The 27,961-nt window shown below is 38.9% G+C and overlaps 1 protein-coding gene across 4 annotated transcripts in view; it reads left to right on the forward strand.

The window, feature by feature from the left end:
• ZNF385B (zinc finger protein 385B) overlaps nucleotides 1-27,961 on the forward strand; it is a 433,027-nt gene that overhangs the window by 269,441 nt on the left and 135,625 nt on the right. The window contains exon 1 of one of the 4 annotated variants that reach the window (XM_075180558.1): nucleotides 17,781-17,843. The exons of the other annotated variants lie outside the window; for them this stretch is intronic. The gene's annotated coding sequence lies outside the window, so the exon portion shown is untranslated. Of the gene's footprint in view, nucleotides 1-17,780; nucleotides 17,844-27,961 lie in introns of those variants that run through there. 4 annotated transcript variants of the gene reach the window in all.

The following is a 27,961-nucleotide window of genomic DNA, read 5'->3' on the forward strand; positions in this document are numbered from 1 at the left end:
CTCTATTTACCCTTCTCTTGTGCCTTCTCTTCTCTATCTCTGCCTTGATCCTGTAAGTGGTGCCCACTATACTGGGCACTGGCGCAGCCCCTTTTTCACTCCCCACCTCCCTCCGTCACTTCCCTCTCTATCTGTACACTGGAAGTCACTTCTACCTCTTTGCCCTGTGCACCTTCTCTGCTAAGTTGGTATTTATTTATACTTATTACAGTTTGTTTAAACTTCTTGCATATTGCTTTTAATGCACTTTGTTTCTGTACTACCCTGTATATGATGTATCATTATCCTGTACTGTCATCCCTTGCCCTATGTACGGCGCTGCGGAGCCTTTGTGGTACCTCATATATAAAAGATAATAATAATAATCAACCAAAATGATCTATGAGTATAGCATGAATACTATATTGAGTGAAGAAACTATACATGACTATAAGCTGTAGCAAACTAGAAATATTGTAATAACCACATTCCATAAACAATGTGAACAGCTAGGCTGTAACACTGTGTACTTGCCACAATAGCTTATCAATCAGGAATCTTGTCAATCAGTGATTTAATTTCTGATCCTTTACTTGAAATGGGGGACTTTACCCATTCCCTGGTTGTCAACCGTGAGTAAATTTACTGACATTAAAAATGTAGTGTCATTTTCATCAGTCAGTAAGAAACATTGAGGCCAAGAAAAGATTACAGACATTGCTATATTGCATATATAAGCACTAAACTTATAGTTTTGAGAAACTGTTAGAAACATGTCATACTTTCCTCCAGTGCTCCTATGGCAAACCAACCAATATGTCAGTGATAAACGCTATCAATCAGTAACGTCTTTTTAAGCTGCCCACCAGATACTTTACCACAAGAGTGAATTTCAGTAAAATAAATGTATATATGTAGATAAATGTAATACTTGTGAACTGTACTCACTTCTTAACCAGAATAGAAAGTAATTGTGTATATATTGTTACATATATTATTTCTTATTAATAACTGTGTATTTGCTCTTAAAAGATTTGCCCTCATGGCCCAAAGGAATGTTGTGTTACAAATACTAAACATAGATCAAAGAAAGATTGTGATACATCCAAAATCCAAGACTCAGTGTCCTGAAAATGTATAATCTGTTGACCAGCCTGACAATGACTGTATTACCCATGAAATCATGATGCCTGCAGCAGTAATGTGGAGACTCCTGCTGGAATTGATGCCATTATCTGCACCAAGGGTGTCTTAATGTGAGTTTGACACAGTAGCACATTTACAATTAAATACAGTATATTCATTTAAAGACACTTTCCAATGTAGCTATATACAGTCACCAGGATTGAAATAAAAACCTCTGGGGGAAAAAAATCACCTGAAACTTCAGATTTTTGGCTTCAGCTATCAGAACATTGGCTGCTTACAGCTTAAGTATGTCACAGGTCTGTACTTTAAAGATTTTAAAGCGCACCCTATACACAATGGAGACAACCATTTTATTGGCTCGTTCAATAATCTGGAGATCCCAGTCTACCAGTTTACTGTGAACTCAGGGCCACCAGTGACCTGGTAAGTCTTCTCCTGCGGCCCAAGCCCTTTGTCCCTCTGACTCTGAATATAAGAGTGACCAGGATAGAACAGCAGCTTCCACATCACCTGACCTCCTGTGTACAGTGCAGGGAGGTCACACAGCACATCAGAACAGCAGGACGGAGAGCAGGGTCATCTGCACCCTGTGCTCTCCCTTCTCCTCTATCGACTACAGCTGTTAATAGCCTTGTACATGCCCTCCTACAACTTTTCAGTAAATCATTGTTTTGGCTTTTTTGTAATGTTTTGGGTACCATCATCATCATTTATTTATATGGCCCCACAGATTCTGTGGCACCTGACATAATCATACAAATAAGACATGAGAATAGCAGGCACAGCAATGGGTACACATGGGTAACATTAATAAATGCATGGATGCAATTAACAGAACCATTTGCTTGGAATACAGAAACAATTCAGCATAAGATGTGACGGGGACAGCAAAGAAGACGGAGAGTAGACAGATGGGGTAGAAGACCCTGCTCATAAGAGTTTACATTGTAAAGGGAGGAGTTAATGATAGACCACAGAAGCGAAAGGGACAGTAAGCACAGTGGGGTCTGTAAGATACTGAAGCCAGGATGGTGCAAAGGCCTAGAGGGCGCACAGACCTGGAAGGGCCAAATGGTGCTAGGAGCACAATGGTGCTGGTTCCACAATGTTGCTGGGGCCAAGTCATGTACTTATACTATAACACAGTGCTGCTTGCACTGGATATGACAGTGCCCTGCTATGCTCACCACGTTAGATACAGTTGTATCCACTGACAAACTTTGTGCTACTTCCCATGACAAGAAAAATAAACAACTCTTCCTGTTGATATAAAATCATAGCTGAAAAACACAGAAGGAAGCCAGGAAGATAAATCAATGTACTTCAGTAGGGAAAGTACAAGCCAATAAAGTAAAAGCCACATGATAATGAACCGCCCCACCTTTAAAGTTGTTTGTAATCTATTTACTATTTTCTATTTACTGTGATCTGAATAATTCAGCTAACGTGTATTAAGTACATTTTAAAAAATACTAGTCTGATCTCCTCAGCCCCGCCCTTTTTTCATTACAATAGAATAGCAGATATAAAATACCTATTGTGTCTTTCCATAGATGGTCTTTGTTTATTTAGACACAAATGACAGTCCAGCTGTACTGTCATTTCTGTAGCATTTGTAATTAAATGTCCACATATCAGTGATCAGAACTGTTACTGGGCCCCAGAGGAACACGGGCCCAGGCTGTGGTCAATACTTACTCTAAGTTGCACAGCTGCACACCCCTGTTGTAGGGACTGCACACCAGAATACAAATCCCAGCAAATAACCTGATCACAAAATGACAACTGCGCTGGAAGCTGCACACAGCTCCACACTGAGCTTCATGTGATTGACTGACCAGTGATTGGGTGCCTGACCATTAAATGAAGAGTTGGAGGCAGAATAATGTGAATTACCTGTTACAATGACTAGCACAAGACAAAGTAAGATACATTTGTATGATAAATATGTTAATGTTCTGTGTGATGAGCACACAGAGACCAGCAGAGGGTGATTGCAGGGATAAAATAGGGATCAAAGCTTCAGATGGACATTGAGTATAAACCAGTGCTGTTTAAGGTGTGAAAAAATGGTAGTTCAGGTCGAAAAGTTGTGTTGGAATATGGGAGGAAGTTAAGGGTTGCAAGTCTGCAAATTAAAGAGCTGTTGAAATGAGTGTTGATGAGGGCCGACTGTCCGTGCTCAGTTCTGCATTTTATAAGTGTATATTGCAAGCTCCTACCATAACCTGAGTGTTTACTTAGTTTTCCCATGCTTTGAGTTGTCCATTAGAAATGGAAAACTGTGGATGTCACCATAGCCCCATTCCCTAGGTAGAAATTAGAACTGGCCTCACACAAATCTGCCAGGGAAATTACAGCACTGTTTAATGTGCCTTTGCTATGCAAGTAGTGGACAGCCCTTCCCCTATATACAGTATGTACTATCCCTGATCCCTGTGCAAAGGTTGTGGAGAAGGTGTAGCTTTGTGCAATGTAGTTTTCATTGTCCAGTAAATTTCAGGTCGCATTATACAGTGGGCAATGACTGGGTGCAGTTAGTAGCCATCTCAGATCTTATACCCAGATCCAGTATTCTCTAGCAATGCATATATATATATATATATATATATATATATATATATATACACATCATCATCTATATAGTGCTACAAATTCCATTGGAGCTTACAATCTAAATCCCCTAACATACATACACAGACAGAGAGAGACTAAGGGCAATTTAATAGTAGCCAATTAACCTACTAGTATGTTTTTGGAGTGTGGGAGGATAACGGAGCACTCAGAGGAAACCCACGCAAACACAGGGAGAACATACAAACTCCACACAGATAAGGCCATGGTCGGGAATCGAACTCATGACCCCAGTGCTGTCAGACAGAAGTGCTAACCACTAAGCCACTGTGCTGCCCACAGATGTGTGTAACTGACCGATGTGTGTAACTGATTTATGTGTATAACTAACTGATGTATGTAACTAATTGATGTGTGTAACTGACTGAAGTCTGTAACTGACTGATGTGTGTAACTGACTGATGTGTGTAACTGACTGATGTGTATAACTGACTGATGCATGTAACTTACTGATGTGTGTAACTGACTGATGTGTGTAACTGACGGATGTATGTAACTGACGGATGTGTGTAACTGACGGATGTGTGTAACTGACTGATGTGTGTAACTGACGGATGTGTGTAACTGACGGATGTGTGTAACTGACAGATGTGTGTAACTGACTGAAGTCTGTAACTGACTGATGTGTGTAACTGACTGATGTGTGTAACTGACTGATGTGTATAACTGACGGATGTATGTAACTGACAGATGTGTGTAACTGACTGATGTATGTAATGGACTGATGTGTGTGTGTGTATATATATATATATATATATATATATACACACACACACACACACACACACACACACACACACACACACACGGTTCACTTTGATTCACTTTGTTGATTCCATATATCTTTTGAAGCTAGTTATTATCATTCTATTCATATATATATATATATATATATAATTTGTGTATAGTAAATACATTGCAACCAGTGGTATGTTAAAGAGCTACTAAATGAAGCACAGATATCTGTTTGATGCAGCCCCAACCTATGATTGCTGCTCCTGCGTTGAGTTACTGGTATTTCATTTCTTTACTTCCAGGAATGTTGGATAGGTGACACCATCGTCATCTGATCCGTGATGTGCCTGACTGAGCACTTTCACACTCTGATACTATTAATATAATCTGACAATGCTAAAAAGGCATTGAAAGGTTTATTTTAGTAACATCGCTTAATGACCTCTTCTCAGACGTGCCTTGATCACTAAGCTCTATTAAATCACAGCGCCAGTGCATTTCCACAGGAGCAAAATATTTGCGCAACATGGCAAGTTTCCAACTTTTTAAAGTCTTTTTACAATAGTACTTGATGTTCATCAGATTAATTGTGGTTTTATTTTATGTGAATCGAATTTGTAAGTTTGTTACAATTTGTTTGATTACAATGGGAAACATAAAAGGGACATATGTGAATTTGGATATGTCCATATACAACACCGAAGGAGCCCGTACATGGCAGTTGGGTCTGACTGAAAGTCGATCATAAAACATGTATTGATTCTATACACAAATGCTATTTCTTATAAGTATCTTGGATGAAGTAAAATAGTATTAAGTGTAGTGGTAGAACGTCATGGACAGAAGTTCCAGAAAATTGGCACTAAAAATTAGACTAGAACAGTGATGGCTTACCTGAGACACTCCAGGTGTTGTCAAACTACAAGTCCCAGCATGCTTTGCCAGCTATCAGCTAGTTATCTACTGGCAAAGCATGCTGGGGCTTGTAGTTTCACAACACATGGAGTGTCACAGGTTAGCCATCACTGAACTAGAATATTGGGCTTTCTTTTACCTGACACCTGCGCCTACTCCCTGATGATAAACACCAGTGACCAGGATAGGTTACCCGTCACCTGTAGCAGCCCCTGTTCCCTTAAAACACGTTGTAGTTGCTGGTAGAGATGCTGGAAGATCTAGAACAGGTTTGAAATTTGATCGACTTTCACCAGTTCAACGACCCTGATGTCCGAGGTACAAATGTTTATGTATCCCAATTCCATCTATTGCAACTTTAAAATCTGCAGCTCCCATTTGCAATGTGTATCCATTATTCATGTTCGAGTTCCGCAAACCGTGTTTGAGGTCTGTATTCATGGTTATAAAAAAAAATTAAATTTTTTTATTTCAAAAACCGCAATCAAAATAATATTTTTATTTATTTTAAAAAGATTTAAATATGTTTTTCAGAGAGCCGCCTGGCTGTTTAATTTGTCCAATAAAGTAAAACGACTAAAAGTAGTATCCACTCTATGGCAGTTCTTTATCTACACCCAGCCCACACCGGAGCATTGGGTCTGAACTGTTTTCATGCTAGTTCAGATGATGTGACAGTGGTGGCGTGAAAAATTGAATCTTCTATCTGGAATTACTCCTAACTGTATGTTTGGACTGTATGTGCAATACATTGTACTGTATGTGCAATACATTGTACTGTATGTGCAATACATTGTACTGTATGTGCAATACATTGAACTGTATCATACAGTCTGTATGTGCAATGCATTATACCGTATGAGCAATAGATTGTACTGTATGTGCAATGCATTATACCGTATGTGCAATAGATTGTACTGTATGTGCAATGCATTATACTATATGTGCAATAGATTGTACTGTATCATAAGTCTGTATGTGCAATGCATTATACTGTATGTGCAATAGATTGTACTGTATCATAAGTCTGTATGTGCAATGCATTATACTGTATGTGCAATAGATTGTACTGTATGTGCAATGCATTATCCTGTATGTGCAATAGATTGTACTGTATCATAAGTCTGTATGTGCAATGCATTGTACTGTATGTGCAATACATTGTACTGTATGTGCAATACATTGGCTTTATCCAACAGTATCAAGTGGCTTTATACTGTGAATTGATTGGAGCTACACTTGTGCTGTTCCATATGTGGGGACACAGTGATCTACTAATGTTTACAGTATATGAGACCATTTTCCTTGTGAGTGCATTGATTTTATGCGTTTGTCATTAGAGCACTTGTATCTAAGACTGCAGTAGACGTCTGTGCCTTCTTTATTTCCTCTATAAACATTAAAGTGTCTGCAGCACTAACGGTTAACCGCTCTGCAGAGAGCTGCAGGACTTTTTAATTTGTCTAATCAAGTAAATCAACTAACATTAGTCATGGATGTCTGCCAAGTTGGCGGAGAATTAGGAAGTGTGAGAGATGAGATCGCTGACTACTATCTTTTCATATAAAATGTATACCGATGAGCTGAAATCTCCAGCTCACAAGTAGATATGTTAGAAATAACTTTAATGCATACTTATTCTTCTACCTGATGGCAGCAGAAAGCTTAATGAGAAGAATTTGCATCATTTTATCAATCATATGATATATTTTTTTTTAAATAATTAAGTGTGGAGTTTAAGTTTTGACTAATTATTACAGGTTAATAACAGTTTATATGTGTCCCTTGTAACTTAAGTCCAATGTTTGGTCTATGCTGGAATGTAGCACTCCGGTGTAAAGGCTGAAACTCTCAAGTCCAGTATTATATAATCCTTTTTTTATCCAGCTATAACACACTTGTCTGTGTTTTGCTCAAACTCTGTAATCCTGAAAAATCAGCACGTCTTTCTCCTGTTTGGGTGCCTAAAATTGTAGTCTATAAAAAAATATATATCTTAGCCTGACTCCTGAATTCAGACAGAAAATTATTCTACCCAATGCTACAAATAAACAGAGAAACCTCTCTTAAGGAAACAAACATAAAAAAATATTTTGGCAATGAATTAAATCACAGCATTGTGGGGTTAAAGTTCAACCTGTCAAACACATTAGCCATTAACATGCAAGTGATAAGCTTTGCAGTGCATTTCATACATTGTACATTACTTTATGTGACTTATAAAGGTATTCCTTGAAATGAGCTACATTGTGAGAGTATTTATATTCATACTGTTTCAGTAACACAGAAACTGAGGAAAAGTGCAATTACAATAGAAAACAAATTTTGTTTTGCAACTTTCACAAATAGCAATATGTTCCAAAAACTGTTAATGTAATGTAGTGGAGGATTACTCCAAAACATATTGGTAGGTTAATTGGCTGCTATCAAAATTGACCCTGGTCTCTCTGTCTGTCTGTGTGTGTGTGTATGTGTATGTTAGGGAATGGGGCATGGACTGATGTGAGTGAGTTCTCTGTGCAGCGCTGCAGAATTAGTGGCGCTATATAAATAACTGATGATGATGATTATTAGCAAACTGTAGACAGGTATAATATTCCTTTTGATGCTATTTAGTGGATCATCTGTTGACACCTCTGCACACCATTGTCATATTGCTTACAATTAAATAAGCAGGGGCAAATGCAGGATTTGTAGAGGGGGGTTTCCACTCTATGCCGTCAGTAGGCGTGACCAGCATGCATGGGGGCGTGACTATATTTTTAGACAGTGCTTGGCTGCTCTCCAACTCTTCCTATCAACATCATATACACAGGCAATTCCTATCCCAATAATATACACGGGGCAAGCATACAGTGCCCCATGCTGGGAGGGGGTTTCCAGACACTTGAAAACCCCCCCTTGGTTTGCCTATGATAAGTGTCCCATATCATTACTTGTCTAAAATGATAATGATGATTATCACTAGTATCATTATTGTTCCATAAAAATAAATGATAAACATTGATGTTTATCATATGCTGTGATACTGTGCCATTCTACATCTGTTTATACTGTACCATTGTATGTCATACCTCACAACTTTTGAAGTTGGGGAATCATGACAATGGGCCTGAGTCATTAAGGAAAGGAAGGCAAAAACAAGGAGTAAATGTTCTCTGGCACAAACCATGTTATAATGCAAGAGGTGCAAATTAATTTATTATTTTGCACATAAGTTACATACTGGCTGTTTTGTTATGTAGCAGACAAATACTTGATAGCGTTATTTTTACACTGAAATTTAAAGTTGATCTAGGACATTGCCTACCCCAAATATAAATCTGTTCCCACATTTTAAATTTACCTCCCCGACCAATGTAACATGGTTTTGCCCAGTTACTCCTTTTGCTCTCCTTAATGACTCAGGCCCAATGTCTGCGCACCACCGCTTCTTGAGAAGAGGTTGTAACGATGTACTATGAAGGCATGGCCGCCAGTGGCATATTCAATGATTCTGGTAGTTGTCCCGCCACCAGCCACCTTTAAAGCACAGTTTTAATACCAGACGCACCAGTGGCAGGTGCATACAGCACCCAGTGACCGTGAATGGGACATACCTCCTCACCATGGGACAAAGCTGTCCGCGGGTGGGATGGTGGGAGAGAGTCTTTAATTCTGGTCTGTCCCGCCTAAATCGGGACATTAGGAGGTATTGTATATTGGTTTATTATACCATGTACAATAGTTGAGGAAAGCCCATTTAGCACAAAAAATTTCCTGCTTGTCATGAAATGTAAGTAAGCCTCTGGTGCTGGGATTGTCATGATGTGAAAACAGTTGGCTTGCCAGGGAGGAGAAGGAACCTATTGTGGAACATACTTTTGGAATAAAATTTTGGAACCACAGTCCAAACACATCCCAAATTCCAGGTTTCTGCGCAAAACAAGCAAATACAAATAATACATATACCACAATATAAAACATTGTTTTAACAGAATTTGGTACAGGGCAAGACTTACACAAGCATACAGCTCTCATATGTGTTTAGCAAAGGTCTTTTCTAACAATATAGAGATCTTAAGTCCTAATTTCATTAGCGTACTGAAAAGCAGGCGCTGTTTTTGCGGCAGGCTGACCACATATATAAGACTTGGATCGCACACGGTGGCGTAGAGTACAACACAGCTGTTCAGCATTTACTTGTATGCGGGGTCTCGGATCCTAAGGATCTGTGATCTCACTGAGCATACCTGTGTGTGCTGTGTGTCATTGTTCTGGGACCCCATGTTTGAGACCTTTGCTCTATACCAGGGTTGTCCAACCCACGGCCCGCGGGCCGCATGCGGCCCAGCACGCCTGTAAATGTGGCCCAGAAGGAGTTTTGGTTGTGGCAAGGGGGCAGCACTGTTAATGAGAAAAAAAAATCCTGCAAAAAAAAAGAAAAGAAAATACTTACCTTGCGGTCACGCAGTCACATCAGCTGGTACTCCGGTTCCCTCCCTTGTCTCCTCCTCCGTGCGGTGCTCGCAGTGAATGTCGGGCGTGATGTCATCACGCCCAACATCCATTGCGGAGCGCAGCACAGAGGAGTCACCCGCGCGAGAAGAACAATCAGCAGGACAGAATTGGAGAAAAGAAGAGAAGAGGACAGGAGAACAAGCCGATTAAAAGGTAAGTTAAGGGTCAGCTGATCCTGGAGCATCATGGACCTTATCTCCCTGCTACATACTTCTACTTGTAATACTAATGGGGCATTATATATTATTCTTTTTGGCCCATTATAAGTTGTTATCCCTTAACTAACATAGTGGTGTAATTAGCAAAACAGGTCACAATTTGGGGTCACAGTGATGTATATGTCAGGTACTGCAGGCCTGGTCAGGGCACCCTGATATACAATGCCTGGCTTAAATGCACTTTATTGATATTGCATCGAAACAATACAAAAAGTCATTATATTATAATAACTAATAACTAGAGAGGATTTTTTGAACAGGGCGATTAAAAGGTAAGTATAGGGGGATTTGAAAAAAAAGTGATATATATATATATATATATATATATATCACTTTTTTTCCCATATATATATGTTAACTATGTTTTCTATGGTTTTTTGGATGATCAGCTATGGTTATTGTATCTTATGTGCGGCCCAAACCAACTCGTCGTCTTCCAATGTGGCCCAGGGAAGCTAAAAGGTTGGACACCCCTGCTCTATACATTCTGATACCCACCTAAGAAATATGCAGATTTGCACTATTTATACATCAGCATTTCTGTATTGAGACTTTCATGTCACGCTGGCACTGTGAAACAGACTTGTTTTCCATTCACAGCATTGCTGCTGCTTTGATCATTAAACTTAATAAGACCAGTTCACTCCTACGTTAACCTTTGTTTGAATAAAATAAATTGCGGTTACCGCCAGTTCCAGCCCACATTTGTAAACTAATATGTCACGCTGTTAATATTTTTCCCATGCCAGAATGTATGTTTGTTAGAGAGACATACATGGAGCAGGTTAACTATTGAAAGTGATTGCTTCATTTATAGACAAATGTAGAGGTACGGGGTAAACAACAGGTGCTAAACGTAGGATGTTATTTTATAGCAGAGGTATTTTGCAAACCTCTGGTTTATTGGTTTTAATCCACAACTACATAAACCAACAGGTAAAGCACACAAAGGCCTGTTTATAAACATATTTTTAAAAGTTGAAAATAACTGTTCTTGCACCAGTTTAAAATGGAAAATAAAATCTCAAAACATTATACAAAGGAATTAGGATATTTTTCATAACCAGAGGTTCAGTGGAGGGGAAGCCATTTAGTTGATAATAATGCAAAATGTGTAATGTACTTAGCACATACACAGGGGGGAAGAGTTTGCACAAAAACTAATATTATGAAAAAACAAGAGAGTAAGTTTGCTCCTGGACAAACGATGTTACAATGCAAGGGGTGCAAATGAGTTTATTATTTTGCACATAAGATAAATACTGGTTGTTTTTTCTTGTACACACAAATACATGATAGCTTTATTTTTACACTGAAATTTGAAGTTGATATAGGACATGGCCTAATCCAACTATAAGTCTGTCCCCATGTTTTTATTTTATCTCCCCCCTACAATGCAACATGGTTTTGCCAACGTGCAAATTTGCTCCTTTTTTTTTGCTTCGCTCCTAACTCAGCATAAGTGAGTAAAGGTTAGTTTATAATGTACATTTTAGGTTTGTTTTGTTTTTTATTAAATCGTTTAAAGCATACTTGCCAACTCTCCCTGAATGTCTGGGAGACTCCCAAAATTCGGGTCGGTCTCCCCGACTCCTGGGACAGCTGGCATTTCTCCCGCATTCCCGAAATTCCCTTGGCAAAATGATGTGATTCTCGGTGAATCGAGTCATTTTGGCCCCGCCCCCATGAAAAAACATCATTTTACTCATGGGGGTGGCGCCAAAATGACGCGATTCAAGACACTCCGCCCCTCCTATCTTTTAGCCACGCCCCTCTCCCAGACGTCGCCTACTGAAAGTAGGCAAGTATGGTTTAAAGCAATGATAGGCAACCTGACAGAGTTAGGGGGTTCATGGGTGGCCGTCTAACCTTCACAAGAGCTGTCTTACCCTTAGTCTTTGTAACAAGTTAAAACAATAGATTTAATAAAAGAAAGTGATACCTATCTATAATAACACATCGGCAGGCATTTGAAACAAGTGTTACAAGCTATAACAAACAAATATGACAATAAAACAGGAATAACCTGGGGGCTACAGGTGAAGGCTACCTGTTGCCCATCACTGGTAAAAAGAGATTCAATTTTTGAATATATAGGATAGAGTGTACACTAGTGTAGTGTGTGTGTATGCATGTGTGTTTACTTTCAACACTTGCTATATAAGATATGTATGCTGCATGCAATATACCATTTCTTCCTAATTTTGGTTCTCATTAGTTTTAACTTTCTAATTTGAAACATTAACATGTTAGAGGTATGTTATAGACAATATTCCTTTGCACAATGTGACTCCCTGGGATGTGCTGTATATTTTGGCTCTGTTGTATAAATCAAAGAATTAACTGATAAAGTTTGTTGTATTGAAAGAACTAGTTAATGTTTAACTTGGTTTAACATTTTCTGTGAGAAAAACAAAGGACAAAGTATAAAAAGCAGAACTGGTTGTTTGACTGTTAAATAAACTACAGAGCTAGTCATGTTCTTTATCACTTTTTAGGTAGCTTTGGATAGTGCATAATAAATAAAAAAAGGCTTGGAGAATATACAGTAAATATAAAAAGTACTATATAGTATAACTAGTAAGATTGGGATGTTTTTAGGAACATTTAAGGTTGAGAGATAATGTGACACAGCATACAATAGCAGTATAGTAACAAATAAGGGGAGGAGTCTCTCTCTGAACCTACCTATTGGTGTTTGTACCTCCTAGTTTATGTCCTCTTCATTTTATCACAGCAAGGACTGAAGGCTGCTGCACAATTTCATCAGACAGGATATTGCTTTACAAGTTCATTTTCATTGGTAACATCTGATTACTCAGGTACACATTAAATAATGACATGTAGATCTGTCTTGCATGTTTTACAATCATCTAAACTCTTAAGCATACCTTAACATTGAATGAATGCAGTACATGAATTATGCAGCAATGATGGTGCAGGGATGAATGAGTGTGTATTCTCAAACAATGTAAAAGAGTAATAATTCAGACAATAATATATGATAATAGCACTTAAAGAAAATATGGATTTAGCATAAACGTATGAATTTCTGCCAGATTAATCATTTAGGAATATAATATATGTATTTTTGGGGATTTCAGAACAGTAAGAACAGTGTTTTGTGAAAACATGGATTTATTTTATATTTATTTAAAAAGTGCTTACATGTTATGTATGTATCGCTTTACAGAATTTGTAATCATTCACCATCAGTCCATGCCCCAGTGGAGCTTTGCAATACGTATTCCCTACCACCAAAGTACACACAATATTTAGTTATGTCAGAAGCAAATTAACCAACTCCGTTTTTTGGACTGTGGGAGAGAACTGGAGCACCTGGAGGAAACTCAGACACGTGGAGAACTTATAAACTCCACACAGATGTTGCCCTGGTCAGAATTAAACCCATGACCACAGCACGGTGAAGCAGCAATAAAAACATTATGCCACATGCTGCATACTGTAACACTGGTGCCAGCATGCCACCCCAATACTTATTATCACTATGAGATCTGTTTTTTCTTGAACTTTTCCAGTTATTACCACTAGAATGGTCAATTAACTTTCCTAGAATTTATATTTATAATGATATTGTATTATAAAAATATGTGGAAATAGGTTTATAAATGCACTTGGCAGTGACAAGATCATCATTTGGGATACAGGATTTGAAACGTGAGATATATAGTAAAAATAGGTATATTAAATTGTAACTACTACTTTGACAAACACAGACTTCGGGAGACATATATATATGTATATATATATATATATATATATATATATATGTATATATATCATACATGCCCACTTTTAAGAAGTGACATGGGGTAGGAGGAGGGCGTGGTGACATTTCGTGTCACCATAGCCCCGACTCCCACTATAAAAAGGCGAAATTGAATAGAGGGGGTGGAGCTTAATGGCACAATTAAGCCACACCCCCTCCATTCACTGACGTGAATTTCGCAAAATTTTGCCTACTCTTCCGTAAGTCCGTGAGGACTTTACGAACTTCGGGAGCCTCCCGGGAATTCCGGGAGAGTAGGCAGGTATGATATATATACATATATATATGTATATATATGTATATATATCATATATATATATATATATATATATATATATATATATATATGTGTGTGTGTATATATATATATATATATATATATATATATATATGTATATATATATATAATGTCAATTTCTGCTTCTTTGTGTTTGAATTTATTATTATTATTATTATTATTAATTTTTATTTATAAGGCGCCACTCAGTGTCCGTAGCGCCGTACAGGGACAAACAAGTACAGTACAAGGTGGGACGGCAAAATACAGTAAACAATAAGCACAGTAACTCAGTAAGCTCAGAGCACAGCTAGAGAGAGGGGGGAGGGAAGACCGGCAGGCACCGGAGCCCAAGAGGAAGGGCGCGGATGACGGGGAGACCCCCAGAGGGGTGGGGGGAAAGGTAGCTGGAGAGCAGAGTAAAAGGTGCAGGAAACAGGAGGAGAGATGGCCCTGCTCAAGGGAGCGTACAATCTAAGGGGAGGGGTAGACAGACAGAGAGACACGGGGTGAGAGGGAGAGAAGGGGGAACGGAGGCAGATTCAGGGGAGGGGGAAGAGGGGAGGGAGGCAGAAAAGGTAGGAAGTTAAGTGTACAATAATTGCTGTATTTTTGTTAGTTATTATTAAAAAGAAAATTACAATCAGACTCATAAACAGAGGATGTAAACATTGCAGATAATAATCAATATTAAATATGAGCCTAATATTATCAGTAGTAAAAATATGCAAATTTTAAGGGGCATGTTATTCTTTGCTTTCAGGTTTTGATACATGTCGGCAGCTATTTTGGTTATTTATTTCAAGTGAGTGGATTTGATGCATGGGTCATGAATAGCCCATTATACTTTACTTGTAAACACACTGCAGTGTAAAGCTAGGGGTGCATTTTACCTACATGGAGTGAGTGTTAAATGACATCATGTCAATGTATGCAAGAGGTGCGTATCCAGTACATTGCTTTATTTCTGTACTGACATCAAGCTTCTGTGTGTTTTGGGCAATTCTAGTGTTACTGTTGCTCTCTCATGTGCAACTTTGAGATTACATTTTTTTGTTTTTTATATGGCTATCAGGATGTTATTTTAGTTTTAGTGCGTTGTCTTTTTAATATGCAACGTCTACTCCTGTTTGTGTCACTTTTATCAGTGGCGCACGCAGGGGGGGTTTCTGAGTCTCCAGAAACTCCCCCCCCCCCCCCCGCGCGCTAACTTAGTGCCCACCACAGCGGCACTGTCCTATACAGCAGCTGTCAAAGAAGCGTCCACCATTTAATGGATCTTGCCTGATCACATTTTATTAAGGAAAGTGCTGTTGCCACGCGCCAGGCTTTCTGAGTACAGGATTGGGTTTGCAGCTTTTTCCCCTGCTAGACAAGGAGAGATCATTAGAGAGGTGTGATGCATTTCATTTGTAGTGTGGTGACAACCTGTTGAATGTCATCTGACCTGTTTTCTTTTATAAGTCCTTTACTAAGGCACTGGTTTGTGCTTACAAATGATCTAATAAGATATTGGCATTGTAGTATATGTCTGTATTCCTGAATAGGTGTGAAACATTCATTGCATTTCATAGACTAAAATTTGATTATGATTTTCTGATTGGTGACAATACAGGTAGCAGTAGACTAACTCTTTGGTGAATATAACCATTAAAGATTCCATCTTCACCTTCTCTTTTTTTAGATAAGACAATAATAAAGAATGATGAAATATCACTAGACCCATATGTTATCATATGCCGAAAGAAACCAAGGAGTATATTTACTAAACTGCGGTTTTGAAAAAGTGGAGATGTTGCCTATAGTGGGCAATCAGATTCTAGCTGTCATTTTGTAGAATGCACTAAATAAATGAAAGCTAAAATCTGATTGGTTGCTATAGGCAACATCTCCACTTTTTCAAACTCTCATTTTAGTAAATATACCACCTACAATTAAAAAGTGGTGTATATGAGGAAGTAAGACCTCCCACCAAGGAAACTATAGGTGAATGAAATAGATAAGGATTTGGTACATTTTTAATATAACTGATACAACCATAACAGTAGTTGAAGTAAAACTTTTACCAACAGGTTTAAAAATTTCTCCAATCAATATATATAATACATTTAACCCATCTATATATTTGAATAAAGGTATCCAGAATTTAACATTACAGATTTTTTTCATCTTTTCCCCCAATACAAATACAGATGTTTTTAATAATGTGAAAATTACTCCACTGTGAATGGGATTATTCATTCAGGAATTTGATTGTACCAAAAATATGAATAATAAGAAAAAATGTTAAACTTTCCAATACATTATTTGCTACAATAAAGGTTCATACATACAGGGGCGGATTGGCCATTGGCCTTACAGGGAATTTTCCCGGTAGGCCGGGGGCTTAATGTGGCCGACCGTAGGCTACTTGATGGTTTTTTTTTCTTCATTACATATTTTTTTAGTCTGGGTTTTTTTTTTTTTTATAATTGGGCATCGGCCGACAATCAGGACCAGCGTCACCAGCCTAACATGGGGACTGATTGCAGAGGGGGGGGCACAGGGGGACAGCGGAGGCCTCCTGGATCAGGGGTGCCAGCGGGGGATCATCATTGTGGCTGCGGAACTTATGTTAAACCCCGCCCCCCTATGCGTGGCCTCGTCCTTGTCCTATCCAGTCAAAAGCAAAGGTCACATGGGACGCGCACCATGTGACAGGTGTCGTCCAGTGTGTACAATGTAGGAAGTGCGGCTCAAATAAGGTAAGTGTAAGTGTTAGGGTGTTTTATGTCAATGTACCGTGTGTCAGTGTTATGGCAATGTAATGGGGGTGAGGACAGGGGACCTTATGTCAATATAGTGTGTGTTAATGTAGTGTGTGTGTGTGTGTGTGTGTGCAGGGGGGCTTATGTCAGTGTAATGGGGGTGAGGGCAGTAGGGCTTATGTCAGTGTAGTGTGTGTGGACAGTGGGGTTTATGTCAGTATAGTGTGTGTGGGCAGGGGGGCTTATGTCAGTATAGTGTGTATGGGCAGGGGGGCTTATGTCAGTATAGTGTGTATGGGCAGGAGGGCTTATGTCAGTATAGTGTGTATGGGCAGGGGGGCTTATGTCAGTATAGTGTGTGTGGGCAGAGGAGCTTATGTCACTCTAATGGAGTTGAGGGCAGAGGGCTTATGGCAATGAACTGGGAGTGAGGGCAGGGGGGGGCTTAGGGCAATGAAATGGGGGTGTGAGGTAGGTGGTGACTAATGGGTGATGGTGGGGCAATTTAGTTTGATAGTGGGCCTGTTAATTTAAGATGAGGAGGCAGGACTTTTAATTCAATGCTAGTTTGGGGCTATTAAATGTGGGGTTGAGTTTGGGGAGGAGGGCTATTTATTAAATTTGAATACAAATAATTTAATGGCAGGGATAGATTTGGAAAATGGTTATACTTATTAAACGTAAATGCTATTATTACTGAGCCTGTTTGGAGGTAGGGAAATTGGTTAATTTATTAAATAGGAATATTATTAATTTAATGGGGCTGATTTAGCGCCGGGGCTCGTTGGAGTTTTCTTAATTTTCTTAATTTAATGTAACCATTTTTTTTCCAGATAGGACTCTCAACATTCCAGGATCCAGACAAGCAGCAACTGAGCTAAAGACACCAGCAGTCACAGGTAGGGAAAGCGACAAGAACAGAACACACATACTCGGGTACATACAGTGGGTGCACAGACACAGTGAGCGCACACACATACAGGGACAGACACAGAGGGTACACACACATACTGGGCCCCGCCTACCATTTATTTGGCACCACCCACATGAGGCCACTTTAAGACTTTTTTCAGGCCCACTTTAAATTCCCAATCCGCCCCTGCATACATAGATATATTTTATCAACTCATTGTGAGGACCACCTGAAATATCAGCTACAGACAACATCTGGCAGTGCACTGTCAACACTGAAAACTGCACATTCTTTTTCACTTAATGCAATCAACACTTTGCTAAAGGTCATGTGAATTGGAACCTCACCTGTATGCAAGTAGCTTTTGAATTTGTTAATTTAATTTGTTAATTGTTAAAAGTGTTTATAAAGATTTAAAAAAAATATATATATTTCTTGAAGGAGAAGTGACAGTTGATAAAGGGTATGGAGTCATTAAGTTATGAGGAAAGGTTAGCCAGTTTAGGCATGTTTACTTTAGAAAAGAGGCGTCTAAGGGGAGATATGATTACTATGTACAAATACATTAGGGGTCAATACAGAGAGCTTTCATGGGAACTTTTTACCCCAAGGACCATACACAGGACACGTGGTCATCCCCTACGATTAGAGGAGAGGAAATTTCACAACCAGCAAAGGAAGGGGTTCTTTACAGTAAGGGCAGTCAAGATATGGAATTCATTGCCAGGGAAGGTTGTGATGGCAGATTTAATAGATATGTTTAAGAAAGGGTTAGACAAATTTTTAGCGGGAAGGTGTATCCAGGGATACGACCGTTAATTTAAAATAAAGGATAGTAGTGGATATAGGGTAAAATTGGATTGCAATATTGAGTCTGGGGGGATTTTCAAAATTGAAACAGATGGGCGGTTGCCTACTCTGGATTAATTTCAAATATAAGTGCAGGATCGCAGGAGATCCAAAATAGGTTGAACTTGATGGACTGGTGTCTTTTTTCAACCTCATCAACTATGTTACTATGTTACTATGTTACTAATTTCATTTCTCTGCTGGTGCTTCAGAGAGTCTTGTTTTGTTGCCTAATTATCGACTTCAGCTTTGTCCTCACAATCCTACATTCTCCAACCCATTGACATTGATTCATCCCTCATGATTCTACCTTCTCAAACCCATTGACTTCAGTTTTGTTCCTCATGGCCTATCCTCTTGGAAATAAGCAGCTTGGCCAGTCGTGATCTGTCTCTGATAGTTACTCCAGTCAAGTGGTTCTCTCCTGGGAGAAACCAGTACGTGATACTTTGCTTGTGCCTCAACATGGACAACGCTGGGGTAGAGCTGCGCTGCAATGTATTACAACTCTGCTCAGAGATACACAAAGTGGAGTTTGGTGTCCTGAAGCAGCCTGTCCTTGTGACTGATGCCCTACTATGGGCTAGATTTACTAAGCTGCGGGTTTGAAAAAGTGGGGATGTTGCCCATAGCAACCTATCAGATTCTAGTTGTCATTTTTGTAGAAGGTACTAAATAAATGAAAGCTAGAATCTGATTGGTTGCTATAGGCAACATCCCCACTTTTTCAAACCCGCAGCTTAGTAAATCTAGCCCTATGAGTTCTTAGTTAGCCAACTCAATCACCTGACGGCAGATTTTTGTCCAGGAGCAACAAATGGCGGCGCTGCAGTTTGAACTACAAGCAGCATCTTTTCCCAAGTAACCGATCAAAGTAGGATATATCTTGTCCATGCTGACTGGTCAGACCTGTCTGGACTGGCAACGAAAAGCAGCTTTTGGCCACATTGAACCTAATCAGCAAGTCACTGATTTCCAGACTCTCATTATTGACTGGATGGAATGAAGGGTGGCTACTTGCCACCTTTCAGATAGGATTCCAGAATTGGAAAGATCTGAGCTGTCGGAAATAGTTTTGTTCACCAGAACAGGAGGCAAAGCTTTGGTGAGCTTTGGGGCAATTCTTTCATATTTCTTTCTGCACATCAAGCTGTCCATCACTGTTTCCTGGGAAGGGGGGGGACTGATTTGTAGACAGAGAGGCCTACTTGGCTTTTGGAGTCATGGAGAATTTCATATATTTATACTAAACATATGTTATTTCTGACTAGCAAGTTCTGTAGAAGCTGTGGATTAATGACCTACAATACCAGCATAGGTAACCCAACAGACTATCCAGGTGGTGATCTGTATGGATTCCGGTCTCTGGGAGCTGATCTCATTCAGCGCCATTCACAACCCGAAGAGCCCAATCATTCTGGATTATCCCAGGTTCTACAAGCACAACCCAGTGATCTATTAGAGGGTAAAAAAAACCCAGAAATGGGACACAAGAACCTCACAGAGAATGTGACTGGAGGAAATAGCTGCTGTCTGAGCCAAGAGAACTTGGGGCAAGCTATTTGTGATTTAACTAAATCTCTGTCAAGAATCTGTCCCTTTTCCCACTGATCTCTGAACTCTTTGATACAGGCTCCTTCAGGCCACGGTCATCACCAAGCTGAACCTGCAAGAGGCCTATAACGTGATCCATGATTGGGAGAGGGATGAATAGAAAACAGCTTTCAACACAAAGGATGTCTACTATAAATACCAGGTCACACTGTCCCGACCTGTCCACTGCCTCAGCTATTTCCAAGTATATGTCAATTCCCTCTTTATGGACCTATTGGAGACACTTCGCCTTACAGCACTGGGGTCATGAGTTCAATTCTGATGATGGCCTTATCTGTGTGGAGTTTGTATGTTCTCCCCGTGTTTGCGTGGGTTTCCTCCGGGTGCTCTGGTTTCCTCCAAAACTCCAAAAACATACTAGTTGGTTAATTGGCTGCTGCCAAATTGACCCTAGTCTGTCTGTCTGTCTGTGTGTGTGTGTTAAGGAATCTAGATTGTAAGCCCCAAAGGGGCAGGGACTGATGTGAGTGAGTTCTCTGTACAGCGCTGCGTAATTAGTGGCGCTATATAAATAAATGGTGATGATGATGACGATGACCAGTCCTTATCTACCTGGATGATATCTTCATTTTCTCTTACACTCCTGGGGAATATTCCATAATGCGGTTGGCCATAATGAATTTTGCTAATTACATTTGGTGTAATAATCCTTTTCACATCAATAGCTTTGGGAAAAAAAAGTTTATATATATATATATATATATATATATCTCAATAATACTTTATTTTGGGACACACTTGAAGATTGAAATATTCGTCTTACAAAATTAAATGTGAATCCGTTTAACTTAATTTTCACGTACACAAATATCGGTTACTATCTTGTCTGGGCCTCAAATTCAGGTTCAGTTCACTGATAACACTGGTCAACACTCATTTTATAATGAAGTGATTTTTGGATAAATTTGTGGCAATGATTCCAAATATGACATAAGTTTTGCTAGATTGGCTCTAATTGTTGAGATAAATGGTACCCCATTGAACAACATAAAAAAAGTAAAAAATGTAACAGTCAACCAGAGCCTACTTACAAATCGCATTGAGATCATACAAAAGTGAACACATGAAATACATAATGGCATTTTATTCAGTATAATAACAGATAAACATAGTAAGCTGATTCTGATAATTACAATTAATGCATAGTAAACACTGTTTGTACAATTTTCTTTTATATGGGTTATGAGGACAATCACGTTGGAGGATCCAGTAATAGTCAGCTATCATGTGTCTGTCTTGTCTGCCTTGATACCTTTCCTCCATCACCTTTATATCTTGATGAAACCTCTCCCTTGTTCCTCACTAAAATCACCAAGATTATCCAGAAATCTGTGTAAGTGGCCATGGAAAAAGTGTACCTTTATGCTCGTATTAGTACCCAAAGTTTTAAAGTTTGTGAGTATTGTAATTGGGTTAGGGGAACGGGTGCCATTTCCTGGGGTAGATGGGAGTGTACAGCTGCAGAGAAGCCACACAAGTCCAAGGTTTTGGTACAACTGGCCTCAACCGGAAACAGAAACAAATAAATAAACCATCTAAATAAACACCTTGCCAGTCTGGAACTAACTAAAACATATATCATTCCTGACTATCAAAACTAATCAAAAGCATAAGGGGTTTCAGTACATAGGGGCATATTCAATTGTCGGCGGGATTGCCGTAATAACGGTAATCGTGTGCGGAAAAAACGTTAATACGGTAATTTATTCGCTGGATTTCAGCTCATAGCTCAGGGAGCTGCGAGCTGAAATCCAGCGAGAGATTACCGTATTAACGGTATTAGTTTTTCCGCGCTCGAACCCGCGGACAATTGAATACCCCCATAGAGTCACTCACAATCAATATCAGGCTTTCTCTTTTAGAGACTCTGCAGTCCCTTCCCCCAGGCAGAGCAGGAACCTCTAACAGGTGTAACCATTAACCAATGTTCTTTCAAACTGACAGAACAGAAGACCTGGACTGAGCTTTGTAAATGAAGCCCGTCCTTCTCTCTCCATTTACACCTCAGGAACCCCTTACCAGCTTTTTCCTAAAACTGAACACTCTCTTAGGGATGCTCCTTCTCACACAAAACAATCTCCCTGGGGTTTTTATAACATGTAGGTCAGAAACATAGAACTAACATATCTGCCCTGAAACACTATTCCCATGTCTTTGATGCAGTATGTTTTCTGCCATTTATTCACAATTGTCTGCTTTGTGGTTACCAAAGACGTTCTTGACAATTCAGACATAATTGCACTAGGCAGAAGCTTCAACATCATTCATAATGTTTTGTGAAATTAGAATCCTTGATAAGTTTACAATTTTGAGGGCCCGCTTTTAGTTTATTTATACTTAGTCCGGGCAACGATCTACAAATGTATTTGAAGCAATCGCCATCTTTGTCTAACGCAAAATTATTGCATTAGTCCCAGTTTAATATGTAGTTGTGGGAGAATGATTTTTGTTTACCCGCTGTCAACCAATGGCTCCTTAATGATGTTTGCTGCACCTGCAGTCAAGTTTTCTCTTGAAGGCCATGGTACTTTTTTCGTCCTAAAGCACTAAATACCATGATAAATGAGGTTGACTCAATAGATCATAGATTACTATTATTATTATTATTATTATTATTATTAATAATATTTTTTATTATTATCATAGATGTGTAAGGTGCCACAGTGCTCTGCCGTACTGTACAGTAGGGAAAACAGGACATACAAAAAAACAGGGATGTACAAGGTAGGCAGAATAAGATTATTATTATTTTTATTACAGCATACTTGCCTACTTTTGAAGGCAGCTGTCCGGGAGGGGGTCCGTCGAGGGGGCGCAGCCACGGGTAGTGGCCATGATGCCGTGTTTAGCCTTTTCAACAACGGAGGTGGCTGCATCCGGGATGTTTGCTTGCTTTCTCGGGAGTCCGGGAGAACTCACAAAAATGCGGGAGTCTCCCAGGCATTCCGGGAGAGTAGGCAACTATGTATTACAGGCACAAAAATTAAATTAAAGACATAAATACATTTTATAGTTTTATTTCAGAATATAACAATGATTTAAAAACATGATTTAAAAAAACAAACAAATTCTTAAAACAATAAACATTTTCATGATGGTCCTATTCTCCCATTTGTCCTTCACAAGACCCCTAATTTCATATATAGTAAAGCAGGCAACCTTAAAGATAAACTAGCACCCTCAGAATAAATGAAAGTGTGTTGAAATAATCACAAATATATTGTATAGATTTGGCACATATAAGTTCTGTCCCAATATTGGGTCTGAGTCATTAAGGAAAGTAAGCAAAAAAGGAGTAAATGTTCTCCGGACAAGCCATGTTACAATGCAATGGGTGCAAATTAGTTTATTATTTTGCATGTAAGGAAAAACTGCTGTTTTTTTTTATCCAGCACACAAATACTTGATAGCTTTATTTTTACACTGAAATTTAAAGTTGATCTAGGACATGTCCTACCTCAACTGTAAATCTATCCCCACATTTTAAATTTACCTCCCCCTCCAGTGCAACATGGTATTGCCCAGGTAAAAAGTTACTCCTTATTTATGCTGTACTTTCCTTAATGACTCAGGCCCATTATGTCTAGATTTGAATCGTACAGTATGGGAAAATACTAATTAATGAATAATTACATGCTTTTACACCTTTGTGGTTTATTTATTAGCATGCCTCTGAACCAATATGTCAGTCGCGATACTAGGATGCTTAAACAAATGGTATACGAACATCACAGACATATTAAATGAAGTACAGGAAATCATGAATTATATAAACACTTCAGAGAAACATATAACATCCTTCTTTCTTAAGTGATATAGCATAGTAAATGTTAAATCAGGCTTTCACTGCATAGATCGTCTCGTTGTTTAAGTGAAGCCTGTTGGATTTACACTTTAGATACTAATCCCATAGGTTTTAATGACAGTTGTGATTTTAATGTATTTCCTGATAAATAAGATATATATATATATCTATAATATAAATGTCTAATGGCGTGTGTTAGTCTGTCTGTGTGTGTGTGTGTGTGTGTGTGTGTGTGTGTGTGTGTGTGTGTGTGTGGAAAAAATAAAACCAAGCTGCAGCGCCACTGCTGGGCGGAGTTATACACTGACCTACTAAATTCTTAGTGTGTGTGGGAAAAAAAATTCAGAAAGGGCTGAAATTTGGTACACTAAGATGTTTTTAATTTGTTAATTTAATTTGTTAATTGTTAAAAGTGTTTATAAAGATTTTAAAATATATATATATATATATATTTCTTGAAGGAGAAGTGACAGTTGGGAGTGGTTGGTGGTTGCCGGGGGTGACAGTTGGGAGTGGTTGGTGGTTGCCGGGGGTGACAGTGGGGAGTGGTTGGTGGTTGAGGCCTGGGCTATGGCCCAAATGCATGACAAGAACTTTTTTAACACCTTAAGTAGCTTGATTTGACTAGAATGCATGAGTATCATGCACGGGTTAACTTGTGTGTATATATATATATATATATATATATATATATATATATATATAATTTAAATTATGCTATTTACATGGTCTTTGGTCTTTAGAAGGTTTCCCAATACACTCATTCTTCTGTTACCAAGTTTACAAAAGAGATTCTCCTCGAAACGTGTTGCCAAGGACACACGTCCTGGTAATTTCTTATGGTTTGGCATATACTCTATTAGTGTGCTGGAGAGCAGCCCAGTGTAAATGCTCAGTATGCTGTTTTATGCTCACTTTATTGGTATGGGTTGGGTACACACGCTTTAACGGTGCCGAAAATTCCAACACTGAGGTAATTAAACCCCCAAATGTTGTTTAATACAGGATTTTTGAAGATGAATACCAATCGGTGGGGGTGGTAATCGTTTTCACGATTACCACAATCCGACATCGAGGAGACCTACAACTAAAATCCGAATTTATGAAAAAATAATTTTAGTATAAAGAGACTTACCTCAAAAGCGACCCTGCAGATCTCCGATCACGCCAGCATGCTGACCACAAGTTAATCGAATGGACAGCTCTCCGGCACTACACTTTTCACCTCATTGCAAAATCTATGAATGTTAACACTTAACCTTACATTGCCGCTTTAAATTAACATTCATAAAAGTCGTGATGATGTGAATGTGTAAGTGGAGATGTTGCCTATAGCAACCAGTCAGATTCTAGCTGTCATTTTGTAAAATGCGCTAAATAAATGATAATTAGAATCTGATTGGTTGCTATAGGCAACATCTCTACTTTTTCAAACCCGCAGTTTAGTAAATCTAGCCCTTGATGTATTGGAAGGTTTATCTAGTTTTGGCCAGCACCCTCCATTCACAAATGATTTTTTTAGTGGGGTTAAGAAAATTACAGTCAAATGTCTGGTTTGTTATCAGTATAAGACTTTTTTCTAACATAGTTTTTTTTTTCCAATATATGTCAAAATATATTTCTGGTCAGAGGGGTTTTTCTGTTCACTTCAAAAATTGCGAGAAACAGCTAAGAAAGTGCAGGATATTCAGCTCACACAGTGCACTTACCAAATGACCTCACCTGTCAAACTCATAGTGCTTCTGTTATACTGCAAGACAGAAGACATGCATGTATTATTGAACAGGTTATTATGTGATACATTAGCGTTGCTGTAATTCTCTCATGTAATTAAACTGCCCTGCGCACTCCTAATGATATCAGTTGCTCATGAAATACAGTAATGGGTGAGGACATGCAAATCAGAAGATAGTTGACTCAAGTTTCAGTAGCTTCCTTCTCATGAAATTTGATCAATGGAAAAAATTAAAATAGCATTTTAAAAAAATGCAACGCAATTTATACCTGTTAAGTTCCCTAAAAAAGGAACCACTATTGAGAGTACCACTCCCTAAGAAGCAAACGTTTTTAAATAGCAACAGTAATAATAATAATAAAATAAAGATAATATGATTATGTCTGTGACCATATAAAAGCACACTACTATTGACCAAGTGCTTTATACAGGTTACAGAAGTTCGTGGTGACTAATGCCTGTAATAATTTACAGTAGGAGTACAATATAGTTAAAATGCACACATTTTCCTAATGAACACTGATGTGATGTCATCCAAGCTCATTGATAATAAGCAATGACATCACATCTCACTGTTTATGCAGATATTATTTACATAAGTTTTGAAATAAAAGGAGGCATTTAGCTGGCAATATGCAGAGAAAGCAGGAAAGTAGAGTAAAAAATTTGTGCAGTAATGCACCTAGATTGAATGTAAAGACTTATGTATGAAAAGCAATAGTTTAAGTTTGGTTAAACTTACATGATTTGAAATCCTTCCTCTCAGCAAACAGACAGGGTGTGTCTGTTAGTGCAAACAGAGCCAGGGATGGGCGTTTCCTCTTAAAGAGAAGGTGGGTGTGTCACCTGTCCATCAAGCTAAGGCTGGGGGAGGAGTATCGGGTATAAAAGCTTTTTTGTATTATTTGTGCATGGAGACCAACGCTGGGGAAGCTGGCTGGTCTTGAGAGAGCTGAGCTATGTCTAGCTAGCGTTTAGGGTCTCCAAGAATTGCTGTGAAATCTGTACGGTGTCAAAACATTTACCATCCTGACAATAAAACTACATAAAAAGGAAGAAGTTGTTCGCGTGTGCTTCTGCAGTAGCGGGCTCTTGTCACAGTTTATACATCTGTGAACATCAGAAATGTATTATGATAATATAATAATTAGATAACAAATCAAAGACTGAAATGTTCGGATAGCTACAGAATTTAGTGAGGCTTACTTAAATATTAGGTGCAAAGTTGCACTAAAAGCACAGCAGTCAATCAGCAAGCCTCTACAAATATATAGATAGATAGATAGATAGATAGATATGTTTAGTTTCGCTGGTGAGTGACACACAAATATACTATGTGTATTTGCTAATCACCATATAACTTCAACACTAAGTTATGACACATCCTCCAACCTTGAACTAAACAGTTTTTCTCCTCATTAATAAATAGGACAGAATTTGACAACTCAGAAGATAAATGAGGAACAGAATGACAAAAAGAGAATCTGCAGAATGATTTACTGCATGTTTCTGTTCTTCCAAAAGCACAAAGAAAACAAACAGCTGAGTCGTGCTTCATAAATTTTATGCCACCATAATAAAAGGCAATATTTTTAAAGCGAGTTGAATATAATATCAGAATGAGTTTACAGTAGATTAATATATATATTGGCTTATTTTGGAAGTCATATGCAAGTAACAGTCTATTGCTCTAGAAAGTTTTATTCCATGCTTGTGCAAAAAAATTCCCCCACTTGTCATGGAGACATTGCCACATGCCACTGACATCTCCCCCACATGCCACTGACAACTCCCCCACATGCCACTGACAACTCCCCCACATGCCACTCACACCTCCCCCACATGCCACTGACAACCCCCCCACATGCCACTGACAACTCCCCCACATGCCACTGACAACTCCCCCACATGCCACTCACACCTCCCCCACATGCCACTGACAACTCCCCCACATGCCACTCACACCTCCCCCACATGCCACTGACAACTCCCCCACATGCCACTCACACCTCCCCCACATGTCCACAGCTGGCTTTTGCCCACCATTGTGCTTGACAAAATGGGTTCCAGGACAAAACTTGAAAATGCCCAATCTTGAAAG

Source organism: Mixophyes fleayi, chromosome 7, assembly GCF_038048845.1.
Source record: "Mixophyes fleayi isolate aMixFle1 chromosome 7, aMixFle1.hap1, whole genome shotgun sequence".
Taxonomy (NCBI): Eukaryota; Metazoa; Chordata; class Amphibia; order Anura; family Limnodynastidae; genus Mixophyes; species Mixophyes fleayi.